The sequence below is a fragment of the Mustela putorius genome, unplaced genomic scaffold (genome assembly GCF_011764305.1).
Source record: "Mustela putorius furo isolate JIRA1106 unplaced genomic scaffold, ASM1176430v1.1 tig00537227_pilon_pilon_pilon, whole genome shotgun sequence".
NCBI classification, from domain to species: Eukaryota; Metazoa; Chordata; class Mammalia; order Carnivora; family Mustelidae; genus Mustela; species Mustela putorius.
In genome coordinates this window covers 5,316,313-5,342,230 of record NW_025422368.1, presented here as the reverse complement: position 1 = coordinate 5,342,230, position 25,918 = coordinate 5,316,313, and the positions used below count along the sequence as shown (strand labels likewise).

General features: G+C 39.4%; 2 protein-coding genes across 3 annotated transcripts in view; one reads left to right on the top strand and one right to left on the bottom strand.

Moving 5' to 3' along the window:
- Window positions 1-20,403, bottom strand: part of LIMA1 (LIM domain and actin binding 1) — a 92,565-nt gene extending 72,162 nt beyond the window's left edge. The window contains exon 1 of one of the 2 annotated variants that reach the window (XM_045073025.1): window positions 20,265-20,403. The gene's annotated coding sequence lies outside the window, so the exon portion shown is untranslated. The remainder of the gene's footprint in view (window positions 1-20,264) is intronic. The other variant, XM_045073026.1, reaches the window with a different exon arrangement.
- A 129-nt stretch (window positions 20,404-20,532) lies between these two features.
- The window catches only part of LARP4 (La ribonucleoprotein 4), a 210,619-nt gene continuing 205,233 nt past the window's right edge, over window positions 20,533-25,918 (top strand). The window contains exons 1-2 of the mRNA XM_045073027.1: window positions 20,533-20,746; window positions 20,948-21,086. The gene's annotated coding sequence lies outside the window, so the exon portion shown is untranslated. The remainder of the gene's footprint in view (window positions 20,747-20,947; window positions 21,087-25,918) is intronic.

Genomic DNA, 25,918 nt, shown 5'->3' with positions numbered 1-25,918 from the left:
CCGGTGCAACCCCTGCCTCACTTGTCCACAGTGAAAAGTCCGTTTGGTTAGAAGAACCAACTAGAATCACACCAGCCTCTGCTACCTTAAAGCTAATTGTTAGAAAAAGATGAACTTGTGTGACTATTCTGATCTGCTGATTCCTGGGGATTGCTTAATTCTTCCCCAAACACTGTTTGTGGCTCAAATAACCCCCAAAGGCTGAAAGCCGAAACACACCAGTCTGGTGTAGTTTCCTTAAGAATGGACTGAGGGTGGGGCACCTGGGTGGCTCAGTGGGTTAAAGCCTCTGCCTTCTGCTCAGGTCTCTGCTCATTGGGGAGCCTGCTTCCCCCTCTCTCTCTCTGCTTGCCTCTCTGCCTACTTGTGGTCTGTCTCTGTCAAATAAATAAAGAAAATATTTAAAAAAAAAAGAATGGACTGAGGGTGTGGTTGAGCTGACAGGGAACCTTCCTGCAGAAGATCAGCCACCCTGCTGTCCCGCCCTAAATTTCAGCCTGAGGTATATTTTAGTGAGGGCAGGTAGCTGTGCTTCTCAAAGCAGAGAAATAGTTTAAGAGAAGAAAGGTAAAAGAAATCTAAAAAAGAACCATAACCATCTTTTTTTTAAGATTTTATTTGAGAGAATGAGAGATCGAGAGCATGAGAAGGGGGAGGGTCAGAGGGAGAAGTGGACTCCCTGCCAAGCAGGGAAACTGATGTAGGACACGACCCCTGGACTCCAGAATCATGACCCCAGCCAAAGGCAATCACTTAACCAACTGAGCCACCTAGGCACCCTAAAAAAGAACGACCTTTTTTTTTTTTTAAATTTATTTATTTGACAGAGACACAGTGAGAGAGGGAACACAGCAGAGGGAGTGGGAGAGGGAGAAGCAGGCTTCCTGCCAAGCAGGGAGCCTGACGTGGGGCTCGATCACAGGACCCTGGGATCATGACCTGAAGATACGAGCTTAAGGCAGCTGCTACCCAGGTGCCCCCAAAAAGAACCATCTTGATAGAGATTTATCCCATGGTATGAAGGAGAGGGCAACTCAGTGGCCCTTTGCTTATCCAGCAATTTCTGTCACTGTGGTTACCAACTTCTGCCCATTTCAAAGGGTCTTGAACCTCTCAGGGACTGGGAATTCATTAAAGTCATCACCTTCTGTAGGAAAGAAGACTTTCATCTCAGATTTGGCTCTGGCTGTCTCATAACCCAGGGAATTCTTGCTCAGGGAAATGTGGCAGCCCTCTGTTTTGTTGATGGAAAAGGCTTGACCCTTAACCCATGACCTAAACTTTGACATCCCTGCTGTTGATGATCTTCACAATGCCCACCATGTCACTGAACACCAAACTGAGTTTCTGACAGTTACCTAATATAATGGAGTTAATTTTGCCCTCGATTTGCAATGTCGTATTGACACTTGTACATGTAAGCCACCTGTTTTATCTCTGTGTCATCAGCCACCAGGTTGGAAACATTCGTGATTTTCCACTCTCCAGGGAAGTTTGTTTTAAATACTGATTTCCGGGTCCCATCCCACAATTCTGACTCATTAGGTTTGGAGTAGGGCCTGGGAAGACCACATTTTAACAAGAATCTTGAAGTGATTCTAGTGTCAGTGGTTTCCCTATCACAGGTTGGAAAACACTGAAATAAAAGGGTTTAAGACCCAGATGTGTTCCAAGAAAAAAAGAAAAACAGAAGCATAAAAGATTTTTATATTGCTCACTTTCAAATATTGCCATTCAAGAGGCGCCTGGGTGGCTCAGTGGGTTGAGCATCTGATTCTTGATTTCAGCTCAAGCTGTAATCTCAGGGTTGTGAGATGGAGCCCTGCTCAGTGGGGAGTCTGCTTAAAGATTCTCTCCCTCTTCCTCTCCCTCCACTCACATGTGTGTTCCCTCCCTCCCTCCCTCTCACAAAGAACTAAAGTTTAAAGAAAAACAAAAACCAAAAACAAAATGAAGCAAACAGAAAAGCCTGCCTGTCCAGCAGGCACAAAATTACTCTGTAGACTAATGACTTGTGATAACAAAATTGTGTTTTTTCCATTCTTTTGGTCTCTAGCTTGATTTATTGCTGAATTTAAAGCGCTGTTTAAGAGAAGTATGCACAATTTTTAAAATGGTATCTGAGCAGAAATTCCAGTTTATTTTTACCTACTACATATGAGGGCAGCAAAATTTGAGATGTCAAAAGTTAAAGAAGGAAGCCAACAGACTTGGGCTCTAATCTTTCATCTGCAACTAATTAGCAGTATCATCTGCTAAGAAGACATATCTCAGGGCCTCAATTTCCTCTAGTGTAAAATGAAGGGGTTAAAATAGCCTAGTATTTTTCTAATTGCAGGTCACAATTAGTGAGTTGTGAAATCAATTTTAACAGGTCGGAACCAAGATGTTTGCGCTAAAGAAAAGAATAGAATGAAACACAAAATGTCAGGCTGCATCACACAGAGTTTAAGTATTCTTTTATAAAGCTTTTGTTTCAGTTATTTGTGTGTGTATAACTGGGTAAGAATGTAAAGTATTTCTTACTGTGGGATGTGGTTTAAGAAAATTATAGTTTGACAAGTGTTGGCAAGGATGTAGAGAAATTGAAACTCTCATAGACGCTGCTGACGAGAATGTAAAATGATGCAGTTGCTTTGGAAAATAGTTGGCAGCTCCTCAGAGGGTTAAACACATCATTATCATCTGATCCTGCCACTCCACTCCTGGGCGTGGGCGGGGGGGACAGTACACACACACACACACACACACAGAAGTGAAAAAAGAACACATGTCTAAACAAAAAGTTGTACAAGACTGTGCATGATGCCATTATTCACAATAGCCCCAAGTGGAAACATTCCAAATGTTCATCAACTGATAAGCAGATCAACAAAATGTGGTCTAACCATATAAAGGTATAAAATTTGGCCATGAAACGGAATGAAGTACTGATACATTCTTCAACATGAATGAACCTTGAGAAAATTATGTCAAGTAAAAGAAATCCGTCACCAAGATCCTATATCATATGATTCCATTTATATCAAATGTCTAGAATGGGCATACCTATGGAAACAGAAAGGAGATCGTGGTTGAGCCCTGGCGGGAGAGTTGAAGGGGACTGGCCTGACTGCTAAAGTGTATGGAGTTTTTCTGGGAGGTGATGAAAGTGTTATAAAATTGATTGTGATGATGGCTGCACAACACTTCGAATAGATAAAAAACCAGTAACCCGCACACCTTAAATAGTAAATCATATGGTATATATTTCAATAAAACTGTTATTTTAAAAATTATAGATTGAAAGCCACGAGACTAGATGATCGATGATCACTGTGGCCCCTGGGAATTCTCAGGGTGCCCCGACCCAGGGCTCACATCACCTATCTTTATATCCTGGTTATTTGGAGCCAGAGCAGTGCCATGGGAACACCTGGTGATTCCAGTCCAGAGTCCAGGGCTAACCAGATGCACGGCAACCTCTCTGTGCTACACTTTCCTACTGTGTAAAATGAGGCTGGCACACCTAAGCTACGGGGTAGTTCTAAAAATAAAAGGAAAAAATAAAGGCAAAACAGTATCTGGCACATTGCTTGAGGTAAGAGCCAAATCTTGTCTGTCTTTTTGGATGCTTCTGTGTCTAAGAAACTGAATAAATATTATTCTAAAGGTTTAGTTAATAGATTATATAATTGGGCTTAGTTTAGTTTATATGTCATTTTAACAAGGCCTATGTCATAAGGATCTGATTAAAGTAACTCATAAACTTAACATAGTCTTCAGCTGTTTGACTTTTTTTAGTGCTAAATTTACTCTATTATTATCTAATGGAGGTAGTAATACTAGTTAAGGAATTAGTGGTCTCTTTAAAGCATGAAATTTTTATTTCATAATGACTAGGAAAATTACCGATCTCCTCTTAAATGTCTGTTTTAGACACGTGAGAAATTAGTTTTTGGAGCTTTTGCCCACAAGTCAAATTAAACAGGAATCACTTTTTTTTTTTAGTATAAAACTCCAGATATAAATGTGGGGACTTAATAAGGTTCTTGTTGCAATATAAAAGTTTTCAATCTTTGATTAAGTCAGAGGTTTTCAAAAAGTGTTTCAGCAGCCAAGGTGGAATTCCCAAGCATCCCTCAAATCTCCCCACACCACCAGCCTCCTTCATCCTCTCCTTTCCTTTGGGGACCCTCACCTCCACAGTTCTCCACAAGCACCCCAAACTGGGGCTGCCCATTGTTCACTGCCTATCTTCCTTATCAGAGTGATTGGTCAAGAAATGGGCCTGCCTTGGGACGCCTGGGTGGCTCAGTTGGTTGGACGACTGCCTTCAGCTCAGGTCATGATCCTGGAGTCCCGGGATCGAGTCCTGCATCGGGCTCCCAGCTCCATGGGGAGTCTGCTTCTCTCTCTGACCTTCTCCTTGTTCATGCTCTCTCTCATTGTCTCTCTCTCAAGTAAATAAATAAATAAATAAATAAAATCTTAAAAAAAAAAAAAAATGGGCCTGCCTAGCATAAAAGATTATGTGGAAACATACAATGTAAGAAACCAAAGTCTCTGCCTCCTCTTGTATACTCCTTTCCCCAGCACAATCTGACTTGCCAAAGGTAACCTCTGTCACACTTTGGAGTATAAACTTTCTTATATTACCTATACGTGACAGTAATAGCAAATGCACAGCACAACAGGTCAGTCACTGTCCTAAGCATTCTACATATATTATTTTATTCTCACAACAACTCATGAGATCCTACAGTGATGCCTAGTTTACAAATGAGGAAACTGTGAGGCACAGAGATGTTAACACCAACATATAAACACATACATTTTTTAAAAAATTAGTGATTTTATGTTAATGTGCTATTCAGCAATTATTTATTTCCTCTTGGACATCTTCCCACAAAGGAGAGGAGGACCTATAGGGAAGGCCACATAGATGGAGGAGGACATATAGATCTACCTCAGCCTTTCAGTAACAAATACTATCTCACTCTGCAATCTTCTATAACTTATGTAACCTGGTCCCTGTCAATGAAAACACAGGTTGCTGTAGGTTCTTCATAATTAAGAACAAGACTGCAGTGAACATTTCTACTATTATCTACTTGGAGGTGTGTGCATCTATGATGTAAATTCCTGGGAGCAGCATTTCTAGTTTAAAAGGCCTATGCAGGGGCGCCTGGGTGGCTCAGTGGGTTGGGGCCTCTGCCTTCGGCTCAGGTCATGATCCCAGGGTCCTGGGATCGAGCCCTGCATCGGGCTCTCTGCTCCTCGGGAAGCCTGCTTCCTCCCCTCTCTCTCTCTGCCTGCCTCTCTGCCTACTTGTGATTCCTCTCTCTCCGTCAAATAAATAAAATCTAAAATAAAATAAAAGGCCTATGCAGTAAAAAAATTTTAATATACATTCCCAAATTTTCCTCCAAAAAAGTTGCATCAATTTATATATACATATATATATATATATTTTGCCTCAATTTATATTTGAACCACTAGCTACCTGAAAAAAACTATTTTCCACACTCTTGTGAATACTGAGCATGCTTAATACTTTTTATTTTTTTCCAAAATGGTACATTATTGTTTTAGTTTTCATTCCTTTAATCATGGGGAACGTTGAACATTATTTTCAAATGTGTGCTGGCCCCTGAACACATTTAATTTTTGAAACTACATTCACTTCTTAAACATTGTTTATAAATTGTTTATTATCTCTACAACTTAATTACTTTTTAAAGTTGCACAAGGACTTTCTTTTTTTTTTTTTTTTAAAGATTTTATTTATTTATTTGACAGAGAGAAATCACAAGTAGATGGAGAGGCAGGCAGAGAGAGAGAGAGGGAAGCAGGCTCCCTGCTGAGCAGAGAGCCCGACGCGGGACTCGATCCCAGGACCCTGAGATCATGACCTGAGCCGAAGGCAGCGGTTTAACCCACTGAGCCACCCAGGCGCCCCGCACAAGGACTTTCTTAATATCATGTGTAACTCCTTGGACAATTCAAATTGCCTCTCACAGCAGCTGTCCTTTCCTGGTGTCTGATTCCTATCCAGATCTCATTAACATTCTTTCCCAACAGAAAGGTTGCTTAACTTTACAGATGAGATGGTTTCTGTAGAGTTCCCTTCTGTAGGGCACCCACCCCTTGATGGGTCACCAGTGCACAGTCCTTCAAGAAGCCTGACTGACACCAATAATCCAAGCATTAAGATCACTGTTCGGGGTTGTACTTCAGCTGCTACCCTCAACTAGCCAATCTAATGCTTCTCAGTTGTGGGGGGCTGAGGGGGTAGTTGGAAGGGGTGGTGATGAAGGAGTTGGGAAGGATGCTATGAATATTTGATCATCTTTGGAATCTCAATCTCTCATGCAGAGTCCAAACACTTCTAATTTTTCTTAAAACAGTTCCCTATGATTCCAAAGTAAAAACAGCATTGGGAATTTAGATTTGGTTTAATCCCAGAGTTATTGGGCCTCAGCAAGGAGGTAGACACTGGCTCTAATCCCCCACTGTCTAGATGGACTGTGTCAAAATCAGGTAAAAAATCTGGGCCACCTTAGCATAAGCCTGGGAATTTGTTATTTGGCACTGGTCATACGCAAGGTAAGCCATCCCATTTGACTTTACTCCCCTAATCTTTATGATACCATGAAAAGACTATTATTCTCATCTTACATAGAAAGAAACTGAGGCCCAGAAAGGTTTAATAACTTGCTCAAGATCACATAACTAGTTAGATAGTATGACAGATGTCAATGTCTAATGACTTACTGCAAAAACACATGTTCCTGGTATTTGCAGGTGGTCTGGGCCAGGCTCATCCTAAGTGTCTTGAAACTAGACAGGCTAGTTCAAATGCCCCAGCCTGTTCCACATCAAACCCATTCTGCCCCTGGTTCTTTTCTGCTCAAGTTGACATCTTCAGTCTACCGCTAACTTATTGGGTAACACTAGGAAAATTACTTTAAGCCTTAGTCCTACATCTCTCAAATATTCCTTTAGCTCAGTGCTAAAATAAGTGCTTAATAAAGTGATAGTGGTAGCGCTAACAAAAACATCGAACACTGGGACACCTGGCTGCCTTCAGCTCAGGTCATGATCCCAGAGTCCTAGGATCGAGTCCCACATCAGGCTCCTTGCTGAGCAGGGAGCCTTCTTCTCCCTCTGCCTGCCACTCCCCCTGCTTATGCTTTCTCTCTCTCTCTCTGACAAAGTAAAAAAACAGGAAAATCTTTAAAAAAATAGAGAACACTTACTGAACACTTATCATGTGTCAGGTACTATTGTAATTGTTTTGCATATATAGGTTTCTTAATCCTGGGGTGCCTGGGAGGCTCAGTGGTGCTTGCCTTCTGCTCAGGTCATGATTTCAGGGTCAGAGGGAGCCTGCTCCCCACCCCCACTGCCTACTTGTGATCTCTGTCTGTCAAATAAATAAATAAAATAAGTTTCTTAATCCTTAGAGTAGCACACTAGAAATACTATTGTCCCACTTTATAGATGAAGAAACCGAGGCCCAGAAAGGTCAAATAAATGTTAACTTATTAATTTTTTAGAAGGCTGGGATGAAAATAAAATGACCTCTAGCACAGAGAATAAGCCAGAAATTCCATTCTAGTGTACACTATATTTCAGGCAACTTATTTTTGTTTAATCAGCAATAAGAAAAGAGGATCTCTACTGTTAACTCTGAGAAAGCGACAATGATGACTGGGAGCACCAGATCTGCTTAAAATCTGTACCATTTCTCTGTACCTAAAAGTCTGAATCTCTCTCAAAATCTCTCCCTCTCACTGTGTAAGGACCAAATTATAGGTGTTCTTAATACCTCTGTGAAAATTCTAAATAGAAAATGATATATAACTATCCTACATGGCTTCTATTACTTTATTACTTTATTCAGCAGTTTGAATATCTTATCTTCTTGTACTTTTGAAACCCAAATTAGCTTTTTACATAATTGTGGTAGCCTTCATGTATCCTATTTGGACAGGTAAAAGAGTAACCTCCAATTACAGCCTTTAAAAACTGACTTTGCTCTAAAATTTTTAGGTCACAAAGAGCTACCCAAGAACCTTCCTAATCTTTTTCTTTTTCTTTAAATTAAAAATCACCCAATATACTCCAAGTTTGATTCTACCTCTCAAATCTAATTTGTTATTTATCTTCTTCCTCCTCCCCCTCCCCAGTTGATAATTAACTTATTGTAAGGGCAAACATAATCCAGTGGATTGAGGTTTTTTTGTTGTTGTTTGTTTGTTTTTCAGAATTATTCACACATATAAGAAAAAATCTCTCGGTAAGTAGAAAACCAGATAATTATATCAGTAACTTCATATTTAAAGTGAAGAGAAGAGAAAGGCATAGTTAACTGGAAAATTAATGTGGAAATTTATAATCAACTAAGACTGTTACAGAAAGCATAGTTTTACTCTGAATAGCCTGTTTCTTCTTCAACCTTTGCACCATTCCATGCTTTTAAAATCAGATGAGTCATGTATCAGTGCCTGGTACAGTGTAGAAGCTCAATAAAAATCTGTCATATGAATAAAAAACAGTTTTATATTAGTTCTCAGTTGCCACATATCTCAACAAAGGCCCACTTAAATAACTGAATGTCTATAAACCACATGCTCACAAGTCTTGTCAATTACATGCTTAATTAACACAAAGTAGCTAATTAAAGAGTCTTCTTTACAATGTCAAATCAGAAGAAATATGTACACTTATTTTAAGAAGGCTGCTTCCAGTTAAGGATATAACCCCCTTATTCAAGTCCTTTATGCTTAATAATTAATTGAGTTTTCTCCATTAATTACAGGGCTTCTTAGTTTCATGCCTGGCCATTTCCAGGAAGGGCCTGGCTTCCATTCTTCTTAGCTGAAATTTTAGATGATGTGTTTTTTTTCAGGACTTGCTTAATCTGAAAAGCCAGTTCAGATCAATTTAACCAATCCCTTCAAGCAGGAGGAGAATTAAAACGAGTTTACTGAAAAGTGACTCTTCTCTAGGCAAGTTCTCTAATCTCTCCTTTCTGTACAAATCTGAGAAGCTAACCCAGAACAATGCTTTCATCAAGGACGAGCATAGCTGAAGCTGATTAAACAAAGACAAACCACAGAGCCACAATTTTGCTACTTACCTCAACCAATGCTATGCAGTTTATGTCTTAGAGACTGGTCATAAACATCTTAATATTAGTGGGTTTTTTTAAAAGTTTTAATTATTTACTTGACAGAGAAAGACACAGCGAGAGAGGGAACACAAGCAGGGGGAGTGGGAGAGGGAGAAGCAGGATTCCTGTAAGCAGGGAGCCGGATGCCAGACTCTATCCCAGGACCCCTGAGATCAGGACCTAAGCTGAAGGCAGATGCTTAACGACTAAGCCACCCAAGTGCCGTAATGTTAGTGTTTTAACTACACTTCAATGTTTACCTTCTAAAAATTACATCAAATGATGATGCTGTTTTAAAGTTTTTGAGACGCTTTTATTGAGTAGTGGTCTTTTAGTTGACATGGGGGAAGTCAATCAACTTCTTTGGGTCTCAGTTTCTTCAACTCAGAAATATATTTACAAGGGATGGTTGTGAGGATTACCAGTTTTTTGTTGTTTTGTTTTATTTAGAGAGGGAGAGAGAGAATCTCAAGCAGACTCTATACCCCCCCCCCCCCCCCCCCCCCCCCCCCCCCGCAGGGCCTGCTGATGCGGGACTCAGTCTCACAACATTGAGATCATGACCTGAGCCGAAATCAAGAGTTGGACACTTCACTGACTGAGCCACCCAGGTGCCCTGGGATGGTTGTGAAGATTAAATGAGAGAATAAAACTAAAGTACTTTGGAAACTATAAGTTACTATAAAAACTATTGTAATTTTTAATAAAATTTCAAGTCAGTTTCAAGAAAAAAAACCCCAGAATTAAAGAATAAGTCTGTCTGGGGTGCCTGGGTGGCTCAGTCAGTTAAACGTCTACCTTCAGTTCAGGGCATGTTCTCAGGGTCCTGGGACTGAGCCCTGAATTAGGCTCTGTGCTCAGCAGGGGATCTGCTTTTCCCTCTCTCTCTGCTCCCTCCCCCACAGCTTGTGCTCTCTCTCTCCCTCAAATAAATAAATAAAATATTTGTTTAAAAAAGAGAAGTTTACCCAATGAAGAGAAACTAGAAGAAACTAGAACTGATGATTTCAATTGTCTGATTTAACCAGACATTAACAAGAAACCCCTTGTCTGAAGCTGTTGCTAAAAATCTTTCAAATCAATAGGTATGTAGTAAGAATACTGAACATAATTTCATTTTTCCGTGAGGATTCTAGGTAGTTTTCTTATTTTTCTTCTAGAAAAGAAAAGCTTAAGAAAACTTTTGGTTGCTTCAAGATTCCAGTTAGTTGGATTCTAGTTTTGCAGTAAGTTGTTTTGTCAGTTGGATTCCAGTTTTGCTTGCTTTAAAAAATGTAGTGAGAGGGCACCTGGGTGGTTCAGTTGGTTAAACAACTTCCTTCAGCTTAGGTCTTGATCCCGGAGTCCCGGGATCGAGTCCCACATTGGGATCGAGTCCCACATTGGTCTCCCAACTGCATGGGGAGTCTGCTTCTCCCTCTGACCTTCTCCCCTCTCATACTCTCTCTCACTCTTTCTTTGTCTCTCAAATAAATAAATAAAATATTAAAAAAAAAATGCAGTGAGAGCTAAAGGATTAGTGCTGGGCAGCAGTAACAACCCTGGAAATGGATGCTGACAGTGGGAGTGAAATAGTGGCCTGGATCCTGGGAACACCTTGGAAAACCTGCACTCAGAATTGAATCCTGGCGATCCCAGCCTCCATTTCTCCTGCTCCCTTCAGAAATCCTCTAAGGCTGTTACCTGCTTTGACCCCAGATGGAACTGTTGTCTGTTAAACAACAACAAAACTTTGGATTGCAAACCAAAACAAGACTTGTTAAAATAAGAAGTCTATCTTCAAAGGTTTATTCACGCATTCAACAAACGCTTATTGAGGACTTAGCATGTGTCAAGCAGTGCTCTACCTGGTAAAGGTATAGTTAAAAGTGACAGACAAGGCCTCTGCTCTCATGAAGCTTCCATTCTACTGGGGGAAACAGGACAATTAAATATGGTGACTAGTGCAGTGAAGCAAATACAAAGAGAGTAACTGGAGTGGTGGTAGGAAAAGGGCCAGATGCTTTAGATAGCCATCTGGGGAAGGCCTCCTTGGGAGAATGACATTTGAGCTGAAACCTGAATGATGGGGAGGACATAGGCAGCCAGCCAGGGGATGAGAAGAGATGTGGGAGTTTTCAAGATGGAAGAAATAGCGAATGCAAAGGCCCTGAGGTAGGAATAATATGGCTGGGGAGTGAATGAAAAGTATGAAATGATGACAAAGCTGAGTAGCAGCCAGATTTAATAAAGATTTATAAGCAGTGGTAAAAGATCTTAATTTTACTCTAAGTGTGAGGGAAAGCCAAACATTTTCATGTAATAGTGCTCACAAGAAGAGATATATTTCATATTCTTTATGATATTTAATTACCTATTATATGTATAATGACAACTCAATAAAAAGGAAGAGCAGAGTTCTCAAACTCAGAAGACTTATAGTCTTTCAAGGAAGCAATAATTCACAAATAATGACAGTACTGAGGTTAAAAAAATGAAGTAAAAATAAAGTGCTAAGTGAAGACTGGGGAGGGAGCCACTGATTAAATAGAAGAAATTAGAAAAGGCTTTATTTTTAAAAGGACCATTTTATTTGAGCTCCTAAGGAAAAGGATTTAAGCAGGAGTGGGAGGAGGGAGAGGAGCCTGAGGCTGTGGGAACTGCATGAGCAAAGGCACAGAGGCAGGAAGGGACAGGGTGGGTCCAGGAAACCGTGAATCACTGTGTGGCTACAATGCCAGGTGGGTGGGTGGTGATGGGGGAGATAAGCCTGGAAAAATAGGCTGTCAGGGTGGGGGAGTAAGGGTCTTGAATGGCATCCAGAGAAATTTAGATTTAATTTACTTGGGCTTTGCTTCCCCTTAAGTGTGTAAATGAATCTTCTGTGGTACTTTGTTAAAACTGCAGATTCCCAGGCCCCATTCCTCCAAATATAGTGATTTGTAAGTCTGTTGGGACCTGGAAAATCTACCTTTTACACTAATACTACAGGTGATTCTAAACAGGTTATCAAGGGAACCATACTTTGAAAACCAGTATTGTGTGTGTGTGTGTGTGTGTGTGTGTGTGTGTGTATGTGTGTGTGACCACTTTGTACTAAAAGGGGAAAACTGTAGCCAATTCTAAGGACTTTAGCAAAAAAGGGGTGTATGAATTAGAACAACAACAAAGAGCCACTATCACTGTTGGGGTAGAATCAACCAAACATGGCAACATCTCCCAAATGTGGGAAAAGAGAAGGACTGGGAAGTCTGGGTGGCTCTGTCAGTTAAGTGTCTGCCTTCAGGTGAGGTCATGGTCTCAGGGTCCTGGGATGGAGTCCCACCTTGGGCTCCCTGCTCAGTGGGGAGTCTGCTTCTCCCTCTCCCTCTGCCATTCCCCCCCTCTTTCCTGCTTGTGCACACACACACACACTCTCTCTCAAATAAATAAATAAAATCTTAAAAAGAAAGAAAGAAAGAAAGAAAAAAAGAAAGAAAGAGAAAGAAAGAAAGAAAATAAAAGGACCGAAGCGTTCAAGACAACTTCAAGTTTTCTCCTTAGGGAAACGACGTGGACACAAGTGCCTAGTACACAGGAAATATCTACACAGTCTGCCAGGTAGTTGGAAATACGGATGTGGAGCTCAGAAGAGATGCAAAGGAACTAAACATACTGCTTTGATACTCCTAAGTAAATTCAAGACAAATTAAAAAATTAGTTATAAAAAGTAAAAATAAAAATTTAGAAGGCAGGGATGCCTGGCTGGCTCAGTGGTTTGGGCCTCTGCCTTCAGCTCAGGTTGTGATCTCAGGGTCCTGAGATTGAGCTCCACGTAGGGCTCTCTGCTCAGCGGGGAGCCTGCTTCCCCCTCTCTCTCTGTCTGCTTCTCTACCTACTTGTGATCTCTGTCAAATAAATAAACAAAATCTTTTTAAAAAAAATTAGAAGGCCATCAAAGTGAATACTTAACCTAGCTGCAGATGGCAAAAGACTTCACAAGGTAAAGGCAACCAAAGAACTCCCGGAGAAAAAGATCTATAGATAAGTAATAATATATCATATATAAAATTAAAAGGCAAATAACTAGTTAAACATTTGACCACAGGGCAAAGAATTAATATTCTTAAAATGAAGAGCTGGGCACCTGGGTGGCTCAGTTGATTAAGTGTCTGCCTTCAGCTCAGGTCATGATCTTGGGGTCCTGGGATAGAGCCCCTTGTTGGGTTCCCTGCCCCATGGGGAGTCTGCTCCTCCCTCTCCTTCTGCCCCCCATTCCAGCTCATGCTCTTTCACCCTCTCACACTCTCTCAAATAAATAAATAAATAAAATCTTTAAAAAAAAATGAAGAGCTTATACAAATGACAAAGAAAAAAGCCTACTAAGTATAGCTTCTATAGGAAACATTGGAAGTTGTTAAGTAATTTGGCTTGGCAACTTAAACCTCTTGTCATAAAATGAGATTTGCTTTACAACCATTAGAGATGATGGGGTTTTGTGGCATAGATCAGCAGGGCTTTTATGATTTATGTAACTAGGTTGCCAAGTGTCAATCTATGGGAGTGCTTCAAAAATGCCAGTCTTTGCAAGTTCTACTGTTCCGAGGGCACAAACACATTAAAGTGCCTCTAGATTCCATTAAGCCTTGCTATCCCTATGAAAATTGCCTTTACTGCATCTAGTCTTTTTCCTTGGGCTCTATATTTCTAAATTTGGTGAAGGGTTAGGGATGGAACAAAAAATAATTTCATAACATCTAGAGAGTGGTGGCTTGAAAGCATGCTTTCAGCGCAGAGGTTGTATGGACTTTGGGATCAATAACCCAACCCTCCCATTTTACAGAAAAGGCTCAGAGAGGATGAATGACTTGCCTAAGATCACCTAAGTGGTTGCTTCCCAATACCAAGTTGGGAATCCTGACTTTCAGGTCAATACCCTTTCTACTTGGCAGTGCTGCTCCAGCAATCATAAGTTCTCACACCAATGGGCATTTAAAATGCTATAATTTCAGGTGATTGGGTGACTCAGTTGGTTAAGCAACTGCCTTCGGCTCAGGTCGTGATCCTGGAGTCCCGGAATCAAGTCTGGTATTGGGCTCCCTGCTCAGCAAGGAGTCTGCTTCTCCCTCTGACCTTCCCCCTCTCATGCACACTCTCTCTCTAATAAATAAATAAAATCTTAAAAAAGAAATAAAATAAGATGCTACAATTTCAACTTGTGTACAGTTTCTACTTCATTACTCCACTCCTTCAGTTTGGCCTAATAAAAATCTGTACTCCCTCCCCAAAAGCCCCAAATAAATAAAAGAACCCCAAACAAAAAGCAACATAATTAAAATGTTAAGGCCCCAAAATGGGAATGGATTAACCAAAAGACAATGCACAGACGAAACTGAAATGGAAATGAACATATGAAAAATGTCCGCTCTCACTAGTAATAAAACACAAATTAAATCATTTTTGCTTAACAAATTACTAAAGATAAAAACATAAGATCCAGTATTATGAAGGATGACCTCAGATGGACACTCACAATCACTACAGGTGAGAATGTTAATTTAATTAGTCTAACCTTTAAGAAAAGCAACTTGACAGCAGGTTTATTGTTTTTTAATTTTTATTCCCTATGACCCGGTAATTCAATTTCTGGGAAGCTAACCTAAGGAAATAGTGATTTGTACTAAGATTTATGCATTAATTTATTCTGAATTTTTTCACTTGTTAATAATGTTGTAACAATCGAAATACCCAGATAAATTATGCAATATTAATACAATAGGATATTGAACATCCATTATAATTGTTTGCAAATAATTTTGATACCATGGAAAATTATGACATAGAGTGAAAAAGCAAATACAAAACTGTATCTCCTACTACTAATAGGATGAGCCCAATTACCTTGTGTGTGTGTGTGTGTGTGTGTGTGTGTGTATCAAAGTGGGGAAAAAAACTGAAAGAATATACACCAAATAATTCTCTCTGGAACAGATTGTGGAATATTTTGTCTTTTTTTTTTTAAGATTTTATTTATTTATTTGACAGAGATCACAAGTAGGCAGAGAGGCAGGCAGAGAGTGGGGGGGAAGCAGGCTCCCTGCTGAGCAGAGAGCCCAATTTGGGGCTTAATCTCAGGACTCTGAGATCAGGACCTGAGCCGAAGGCAGAGGCTTAACCCACTGAGCCACCCAGGGGCCCCTATTCTGTCTTCTTTATAATTTATTTTTCCTCAAGTTTTTCATAATAAGCATATGTAATTCTTCTCCTCTAAATGGGTTTACATGTTTGTATATGTGAAAATAAAACAAGAATTATCTATATAATGAGAAAAGAGGTTTAAAAAATTATCTGCAGGGGTGCCTGGGTGGCTCAGTGGGTTAAAGCCTCTGCCTTCGGCTCAGGTCATGATCTCAGGGTCCTGGGATCGAGCCCTGCATCGGGCTTTCTGCTTAGCAGGGGGCCTGCTTCCCCCCCCCTCTCTGCCTGCCTCTCTGCCTACTTGTGATTTCTGTCTGGCAAATAAATAAATAAAACCTTAAAAAAAATAAATTTCTTTAAAAATAAATAAATAAATAAAATAAAAAAGAATCTGCAAATCAGTCACATGGAGATGTTAGTTGAAGCCATGGAAATAGATCAGACTGCACAGAGAAAGAGTATAATAAAAGCAGGATGCTGGACCATGGCACATACCCACACTTGGGGTCAAAAAGACTATGAGTTAGTGAAGGGGCATGGGGGGCAGTGTTAGATTAGAAGATGGACAACCAGGTGAAGTCATGCTGAGAAAGTCAAATAAAAGAAAGAACCAAAACAGTTGCTCACTTTGTCAAATGTTGCCAAGTGGTTAGAAGGAGGGCAGTGGCAGGATCCTTACAGGGAAATCACTGGGTACAATGCAAGGGCAGACAGGTTTCCTCCAGCGCTGGAGGTGGAAGCCAAATCTGAAATTTATCTATTCAGTGAAACTGACTATGAGGAAAAGAAGTCCTGGGCCATTTGCTTAAATTTCAGTTTATGGGGGGAAAAAGATTGTGGAAATCTAAAACCAAGTAAAAGTATATCAGGATTACTAATCTATGGGTAATGAACCAAAAACTGGCATGAAAAACCATGTTTAAGGGATTGTAAAGTTTTTCATATAGTAAGCTCTGTTATAGGATAAATAAGAGAAAAAAAATAGTTCCACACTTGTCATCAGAAGTACAAAAAGTAAATCTTTCTAAAAGGGTGGGGGGCTTCTGGCTGGATCAGTTGGGAGGTCATGCAAAGCTTGATCTCAGGGTCATGAATTTGAGCCCCAGGTTCAGTGGAGAGATTACTTAAAAATAAAGTATTTTAAAAGAACACAAAAAGTTTGCTTTTTTTCCTCTTAAAGATGTAAGTTCTTAGTTTCATTGTAGCATTATGAAGACATTTTTAAAAAGAAAATAAAGTGAATGTAATATACCATAGTATCTTGGTAACTTCTCATGACTGCACATGTGAAGTCTCTAGAAACATTTCCAAGTATAAAGAAATCATTAGACATGCTAAATAATGGATTGCTTTTGGGTCAAATCTTGTCCTTTTAATAAAAAGAGATCTGCTTTTGCACAATAATTTGAGCCTCAGGGACTTTGCATCCAGCCACACAATAAACATAGCAGTATGTTCCTACCAAGAGTACCATTTACCATAGAATCTCAATTCCACAATCATTAAGTAAGAAACTATTCAATTTATAACCATTCATTTGTTACTAAAGAACCTTGAGAGTCTGTGTTAAGTAATTTAACATCATCTGAAGATTACTGTACACAATCCAAAGTAAAGTGCTTTAACTTCCTATCACAAAACACAGTGAAAGACCATAGTAACCTTAAGAAAAAACAAATCTTTTCTTACGGAAATTCCTGACAAGTCACAAATTTGCCTATCTTCAGAAAGAGTACAGTTCCAATCTAAATAAAACTCACCTATTTCTGAGAGTACAGAATTAAGAACTCCTGAAAACTAGTTTCACTGCCAACATAAACAGGGACAAATTCTCCCAATTTGTGGTCAGGTGGCCTTTTTTGGCAAAGATGTCTAATGATCTCCTATACTCTCAACCTTCTTTTGTGTCTGGGTGTATATGTCTTTGATAAACCTTTCTGGTACAGAAGCCCTAGGTTAATTATAGTTGATTGTTGAAAAATATCAGAGGAAAGTCAAAATTTGAAACCCTAAGAAGAACAATCATTAAAATTGTACTTGAAAACATTTAAGGAAACAACATAATCATTGTAGATACCCAAATACATGCAAATACTGACTGCCTTTCCAAAAATTTCCAGTGGAGACCACTTTCCTAAGATGCAAACAGAAAGAAAAGAGGTAAATAATGTCAAAGAAATGTGTTCACCAAGTACCATGGCTCATATCACCAAATCAGATGACCACCATCTGTTTTATTAACTCAGAATCTCCATTTAAACAATGAAAAACAGGGGCATCTATGTGGCTTAGTCAGTTGAGAGTCCAACTCTTGGTCTCAGCTCAGGTCTTGATCTCAGGGTTGTGAATTTGAGCCCGGCACTGGGCTCCATGCTGGGCATGGAGCCTATGCATAAACAAACAAGCAAGCAAATAAGAAAAATGAAAACCATCATCACATAGAAGGGACTGTGTCATGTTCATCCTCTATATACTGGATCACTGGCACATAGTAGGCAATTAATAAAAACCTGCAGTTACATGAAGAGTGATTTAAACTACCATAGACTTCAGATCATCAAAACTGCAAAGAATCTTTCAAACACTTCTGACCCCTTCCTCCTTCACTCATTTACCCATCCTGTTCCCTCTTCAAAAAAAAGAAAGAGACATTTTGAAGGCACCTTAGCAAGAAAAAATATCCTCTGCCAGCCATCAAGAAGGGCTGTTAAAGAACTGTTTTCACTTCTAAAGCTTTCTCTTCTTAGAATTATCAGAAGATTGAAAGTTAGTCCACTTTTAACCAGAATCTGGAACAAAACTTGAATGTACCAAGTTAAACAAAGTTGCACAATGAAGCAATTTTATAAAATGGCACTGTTTTCCTAATGTTGCCAATACACTATTCTATTCTCAGAAGCTCTACAGTTCAGGAACTACATGATAACAACTTTGAGGCCCAATACAGAACAGTGAAAAACAGCTCCACCATTTACTGAACTGATACAGAATTAGGGACAGGTCCTTATCCCACCTTAAAAAGGTCATACCATTGGCGAAACACCCCATAAGAAATATGAGCAATACAAATATATGAAGAAAATAATTCACTATTACTCAAAGTTTTTTGTTATTGTTGTTTATTTTGTTTTACTATTAAGGAAAAGTAGAAGAAAAGTTCCTCTTTTTTTTTCCCCCAAGTAGGCTCTATGCCCAGTAGATAAGAGCCCAGTGTAGGGCCCAAACCCGACCCCGAGAGCAAGACCACGGCAGAGATCAAGAGTTGGGGGCTCAACCAACTGTGCCAACCAGGCACGCCAAAGAAGGACATTTTTTAAAACTGTATTTTCTATGCTTCTACAGCACTCTGGGCTGATGTCTAGTACAGCACTCATCTCACCAAACTTGTAAGTTGTAGCTGCTGATTCTGTCTAACCCATTTTATTTCATTTTATTTTTTAAGATTTTATTTGTTTATTTGACAGACAGAGATGACAAGCAGGCAGAGAGAGAGAGAGAGAGAGAGGAGGAAGCAGGCTCCCTGCCAAGCAGAGAGCCCGATGTGGGGCTCGATCCCAGATCCTGGGATCCTGACCCAAGCCGAAGGCAGAGGCTTTACCCACTGAGCCACCCAGGTGCCCCTAACCCATTTGATTTTAAATAAGCTTTTTTAGAGTAGGTATGTTCAGAACTTTCAATCCAGAATAGGACTGACAAAACAAGAGGTACTCAATAAATGCTTTGTCCAAAAAAAATGAAATATGTTCCTAAAGTAATTACCTAATACCATGTTATGTACTATTCTGTTAATTCAAAACAAGAAAATATATGTGCATGCAAAACTTTTTTTTAACCTTCTTTCCTGCTAATTTGATAACTTTTTGAAGGTCTACCTAAGACAGAATCATCCTTCATTCAGGCTAACACCACAGAAACTTAGAAAATGCTTGTTGAGGGTCATCTTTTGTGTCTCCATCAGACCTCAGAAGAAAGTGTTATTTTATGGTTCCTAAAATACTTATCATTTGTGAATAGTATAAGTAACCATGTGGATAAAAAGTATTCTGTTTAATCACTTAAATCAACGGCAAAAGAAAGAATATTTAATGCAAAAGACCTCTTCCCTAAAGGGGTATTGTCTTAAGGCTGATAACTCTCTAAGTACTTTGGACTAACTCGACAAGCCAAGTCAGTAGAACCATCTGGATTAGGCAGACTTTTGAAAGCTGGAATTAGGTGAAAGACAATAGTAGTTCAAATATCTCTTACCAGGATCAGCTAAACTCGTTGTTGTAAGCACCAGTAAGAAGGCAAGGAGGGACGCCAGATGGTTGGCTCCTAGCACCTACAAATTCAACCTTAGTAGGTGCAGCCACGGGTGTACAGTTACCTTATATTAACACCTACGTATGTTGGTGACAGGTGCCAGTGATATATACACGATAGCGATTCGAGGATGGCACACCCAGCTGCAAGGACAGCTATATTCTCAACATGCCTCAAAGGGCTCTAAGTGTCTTAGAGTTCAGTTGGCAGATTGGAAGAGGGGGAAATCGAAGAGGGAGGGAATGGCTTTAAATGAAGATGGGAAAAGAGCAGCTGAATACCAGAATACTTCCCTAGGAGACTGTTTTGAATTTTATGTCGCCTTCCACCACTACACCAAAAATGTACATACTTAGAAAGGAGTGTTTCCGATGGAAGAGGTGGTCCCATCAGCTCCCCGCTCTCAAGCAGCAAAGGTTCGGCCCTACATACTTACTCCCAAGCCCAGCGCAGTACCCAGAAGTGAGGAAAGAGCAGATGATCAGTGGTTCCTCCACTCTTTCTCTCCGGGGGAAGGGGGAGGCAGTTCACGCTCCTTGTGCTCCTCCTGCCCCAGAAGTCGCTGGAGAAAGAGACTGTGGAGGGAAGCCGTGGTCTCGCGCACTCCCCGGTTATAGAGGATGTGGAGTGAGAAGGCGCTTACCTGGCTAAAATCGGTCTTTCCTCCGTGCTGCTACCAGCCCTGCCACAGGTCCCAGGCGCTCTGCCTTGCGCACCTGTCGCGACCCAGCTGCAACACCTACAGCTCCTGCGGCCCCGCCCCGGTCCGGCTCAGAGCCCCGCCCCGCCCCGCCCCCCGCTGCGGGGGCGCGCACGCCCGCCGGCCTCCCGTGCGGCCTCTGGGCGGGCGTGCGCGCCACCGGGTGCGTACCCTGCGTTCCCGGCTGCTCGGGATGCTCCGCTGCGCGCAACGTTTGGCGTCGTGAGAGGCGTGGCTGCTTTTCCAAGGGTTGCTGCTAAAGCTCCGGACTTCTCTGTGAGGGAGCCGCGTTCCTTTAGTGTGCTTCTGTGCTTTGGCCTTAACTCTGACCCAGAGTTTCTGCAGTTTGAATCAATAACGACTGGGCGGTTTGACCTAGGTTCAACTGTAGGTCAGTCCCCAACCAGGTTCCTGGTGCTTTCGGGGTAAGTTTTGTGCAGAGAGGGTTATTTGGAGGAGGCCGTGTGGTGTAGTGGAAAGAGCTGCACATGAGCCCTGACTGCCCCGCCTGCCGTTCATCAAGTCGCTTTACCTCACTAGGGCTGTGTTTTCTTGTAAAAATTAAGTGGTTGGACAGGGCGGATCTAGTTCTTCAACAGCTCTAACCGTTATTATTGTACACTTAGAATTGGAGCTGTGTGAAAAATTGAGTACGTCAGGAGGCCCACCAGTTGGCATTCCCGTCCCCAAGTTCTTGCCCCAGTTCCGTGAGCAGCGTTGAGTACCCTCTGATAGTGTCCTTCCTTTTCCTGCACCGCACGTAAGGTAAGGTTTCGGATCACAAGTTTTCTGAAGATTTTTGGAATTCATATAGCTTGACGAGTATTTCAAGGGGCTTGTGTTACTAAATGCCTATACTTACACTTCCTGAAGCAGTTAAGGAATATATTTAATAAGAGAAATTTCCAACAACAGATGGATAGACCAATCCATTCCCTTCTTCCTTCAGATATGCAGCCTAGACTGATTTCTGGATAGGTACAAGGCTTCAAGTCTAGCAAAACTGGCAGGAAGCGTGGAAATGTAAAAGAGTATCACTTTAAGATGGTACTCTGGAAAATGCATTCCCCTGCAGACTTAGTTCCCACAATAGATGTCACAAACACACACTCAATTTGTAAAAACTCAAGCCAATAAGGGCCCTTATTCACCAAGAAGGCTAAGAAGCCTAACCTGGATTATTTAGACCTACCTTTGAATCTTGTCATAGCCACTTAACCAACGAGGCAAATTACTCCCAAAATTCTCCCTTAGTGACCTTTTGAACATAGAACTAGTAGTACCTCACAGGTGACTTTTACCAGTTTTCAAGGCTGTTTGCTAAATTTGGGGGGATTTTATAAGCCAGTTGTTAAACATAACCACTGTTATAAAATCGAATTGTATAAATTTACAATTAAATATGTTAAAATCAGATAATAAATACTCAAAACTCATCACTTTTTTTTTTTTAAACTTAGTTTTACTTAGAACTCTGCCCCTGAGGGTGTGTACTTTATCTGTATGGTGGGAACATCTTTTCCCAACTCTGGTCAGAGAGTTCATATTTGTACTTTGAAATTGGCTGCAATAGGAACATTTACATCATGGAAGTTGGCAAATGCTACAAATAACGACTTAGTTTATTCTTTTGTTGATTTTCCAGGCCCAAGTATCTGCAACTTTTTTCTGTAAACAAATAGTAAATGTTTTAGGCTTTCTAGTACATATGGTCTTTGTCACAACTACTCAACACTTACATTAAAAAATGAGTGTGGCCATGTTTCAGTAAATCTTTAGTTAAAAAAACAGTCTGTCTGGTAGAGAGAATGTTGATAATGCAGAATTAGACTTAATAATGTATCATATTCCTGGCCTTGACATTGTGAACAGCACAAAAAATTGAGGTAGTTGTCCAATTCAGCAAAGAAATTGCTAATGTCTTTGATAAATGAGTGAAGTTCCAACATACCTCTTTGCTATTTTATTTCTGTCTTACTGGTTAACTTAGGTGAAAATATCAACCAACATTCATGTCTGAACTACACTTTGTTTGTTTGTTTGTTTGAACTACACTTCTTTCACAGTGTTGTGAGCATCTTTTTTGCTGAATCAAATTGTAATTAAGCATTTGTTCATAGTCTGATTTTGTGAAGTATTGTTGGAAAAAGAGTGAATCAAAACTGATGAATTTTCAAGAAATACCAGGTCACACAAAATATAAACATAGGCCAAAAAGCAAAGTTACTATTTTAGTTTAAAATCCTGCCAAGGACTCCATCAAAAAACTGTGAGAACCAATATATGAACTCAATAAAGTTATAGAATACAAAATCAATACACAAAAATCTGTTCTCAACACTAATAACAAACTTACAGAGAAATAAAAGAATCCCATTTACAGTTGCATCAAAAGGAATAAAATACCTATGAATAAATTAAACCAAGGAGGTGAAAGCCAACAAATTTACAACAAAGGAGTAAAAAATACATAATGAGCAAAGGATGGTCTCTTCAATAAATGGTGTTAGAAAACTGGACAGCTACATGTGAAGGAATGAATGAAACTCTACCACTATTTTACACCATACACCAAAATTAAGTCAAAATGGATTAAAGACTTGAATGTAAGACCTGAAACCATAAAACTCAGAGGAAAAAACATAGGCAGTAAGCTCCCTGACATAGATCTTGGCAATATTTTTTTAAAAGATTTTATTTATTTATGTGAGAGAGAGAGTGTATGTGAAAGAGCACAAGATGAAGGGGAGGGGTGGGAGCAGAGGAATTGGGAGAAGCAGACTCCTCACTGATCAGGAAGCCCAAAATGGGGCTCAGTCCCAGGACCCTGGGATCACGACCTGAGTTGAAGGCATATGCTTAACTCACTGAACCACCCAGGTGCCCTTGGCAATATTTTTTTTTAATATAATACCAAAAGCAAAAATAAATAAATGCGACTACATCATATTAAAATCTGCAAAGCATGGGAAACCATCAATGAAATGGAAAGTCAGCCTACTGAATGGGAGAAAATATTTGCAAATTAAGTATGTGAGAAGAGCTAATATCCAAAATATATTAAGAACTCATAGAACAAAATAGCAAACAATCCAATTTAAAAATAGGTAGTATGGGGTGCCTGAGTGCCTCAGTCGGTTAAATGTCCAACTCTTAATTTGGGCTCAGGTCATGATCTTGGGGTCCTGGGATTGAGCCCCACATCAGATCTGCTCAGTGAGGGGTCTGTTTGAGATTCTGTCTCTTCCTCTCCCTCTGCCCCTGCCCCCATATCTCAAATAAATAAAAGCTTTTTAAAAATGTATAAAAAATAGGCAGAAGATCTGAATAAACATTTTCCCAAAAGGACATGCTTGAAAAGATACTTAATGTCATTAATCATAGGAAATGCAAATCAAAACCCAATGAGATGTCATTTCACACCTGTTAGAATGGGTATTATAAAAATACAGGAAATAACAAGAGTTGGCAAGGATGTGGAGAGAAGGAAACTATTGTGCTCTGTTGATGGGAGGTAAATCAGTGTGGCTGCTCTGGCAAATAGTATGATGTTCTTCAAAATATTAAAAATAGAACTACCATATGATCCAGTAATTCTACTTCTGCATATGTATCCAAAGAAGACAAGAACATTAGCTCAGAAAGATTCCCATGTTCACTGCACCATTATTTGCAATAGCTATGATGTGGAAACAACCTAAGTGTCTACCAATGGATTAATGGATAAAGAAATCATTAAAATATGAAATATGGTATATTTTATATACTAGGATATTATTATTCAGACATAAAAAAATAAAATCTTGCCATTTGAGACAACATGGGCGGATCTTGAGGTGATTAGGCTAAGGGAAATAAGTCAGAGAATGACAAATACAGTATGATTTCTTTTTTGTTCTTTAAGATTTTATTTATTTATTTGAGAGAGAGACAGTGAGAGAGAGCATGAATGGGGAGAAGGTTAGAGGGAGAAGCAGACTTCCTGAGGAGCTGGGAGCTAGATGTGGGACTCGATCTTGGAACTCCAGGATCATGGTCTGAGCTGAAGGCAGTTAACCAACTGAGCCACCCAGGCCACCCTACAGTATGATTTCTTATACAGAATCTTAAAAATAATAACAAAATAAGCTCATGGATACAGAAAAGAAATTGGTGATTGCTAGAGGTGGGAAGTAAGAGAAATGGGTGAAGGGGGGGTCAAAGGTTAAAATAATGTAGTAGTTGAGGGGTGCCTGGCTGGCTCAGTTGGTAGAGTATGTGACTGGATCTTAAGGACATGAGTTCAAGCCCCATATTGGGCATAGAGACTCTTGGGGAAAGAAAATATAGTTGATATAGAAGAGACATAGAAATTTTGAACTGTACTCAAAATGTTGACTTTATATATATGTATATATGTTTATGTGTATGCTAATATATATAACAGATATATGTAATATATTAAAACACTGCTGCATACCTATTATTCCTATTATATACCTATTATTTCTATATACCTATTTCTGTATACCTATTTCAAAATAATAAAATAATGAAAATAAAGATTCTAAATCTTTAAGATGAAACTAAATATTAGCATATTCTTAGAAATTTGCATTAAAACACTTAAAACCAAAAGCCAAGCAAATCATCTATGACTTATTTTTAACCAGATCTCCGTAAATAAGCAAGGTAAAAAATTACTGGTTTAACTAATTACAATGTAGTAAAGTTTTTTTTTCCACTTAAAAAGTGAAATTTATGCTTTTTCCAAAGGCATATTAAAATTATTAACAAAAATTTTGTATTAACTCCCAAGTTATATTCTGAATTTTACTAAGATAGCAAAATTATTTTTCAGATTCTGATCCCTAAAATGCCAAGGTAGCAGTGACTTATTTTTTTAAATCTGAAGAATATATATTTATTTTTTAATGAAGTTTAAAATAGACACAGAAAATGATAGGAGTGAAAACTGTGGGATACCTAAGCTAATGGAAAATTTCAAAATTATTGAGTGACCATTCATTGAAGAAACACCATCATGTTCATCAAAAGAAGAAATAAATAACCTTATGCTTCCAGATTATTGAAATGAAAAACAAGTGTTTGTTTTTGGAACAGTACAAATGTTTGAAACAAAAGAAGATTAAGTAGGATGTATGGATGGTTTGATAGTTCAACATTTAGTAGTGACAGCAGAAAAGTATGTCCACGATCCAGGGAATACGGGGCATATTTAGTAATCCCAATGGTACTAATAAAAATAGACAGACTTTCCTGGGGGTGGGGAGGGCGGGGAGAAAGAAAGAAAAAAGTAGGGGAAAAAAGAAAACAGCATTTTCCCAATGACTGTACTAAAATCCAAGATTTGTTAGAATCGGCTCAGTTTCTAATCTAGTGTAAAACTAAATAATAAAGATATTAATACTATCATAGAAGTTTTTAATAGACTTTCAGGTTAGTAAAACATAATAGACCTTTATCTGATAGGGAGGCAATAAAATTAAGAGAAAAAAAATGGATATAAGCAATTGTTTACATACCCAATACAGTGCAACAAGAACAAGACATATTGCAAAAGAAATTATATGAAGATATTTAGCAATATTGTAGAA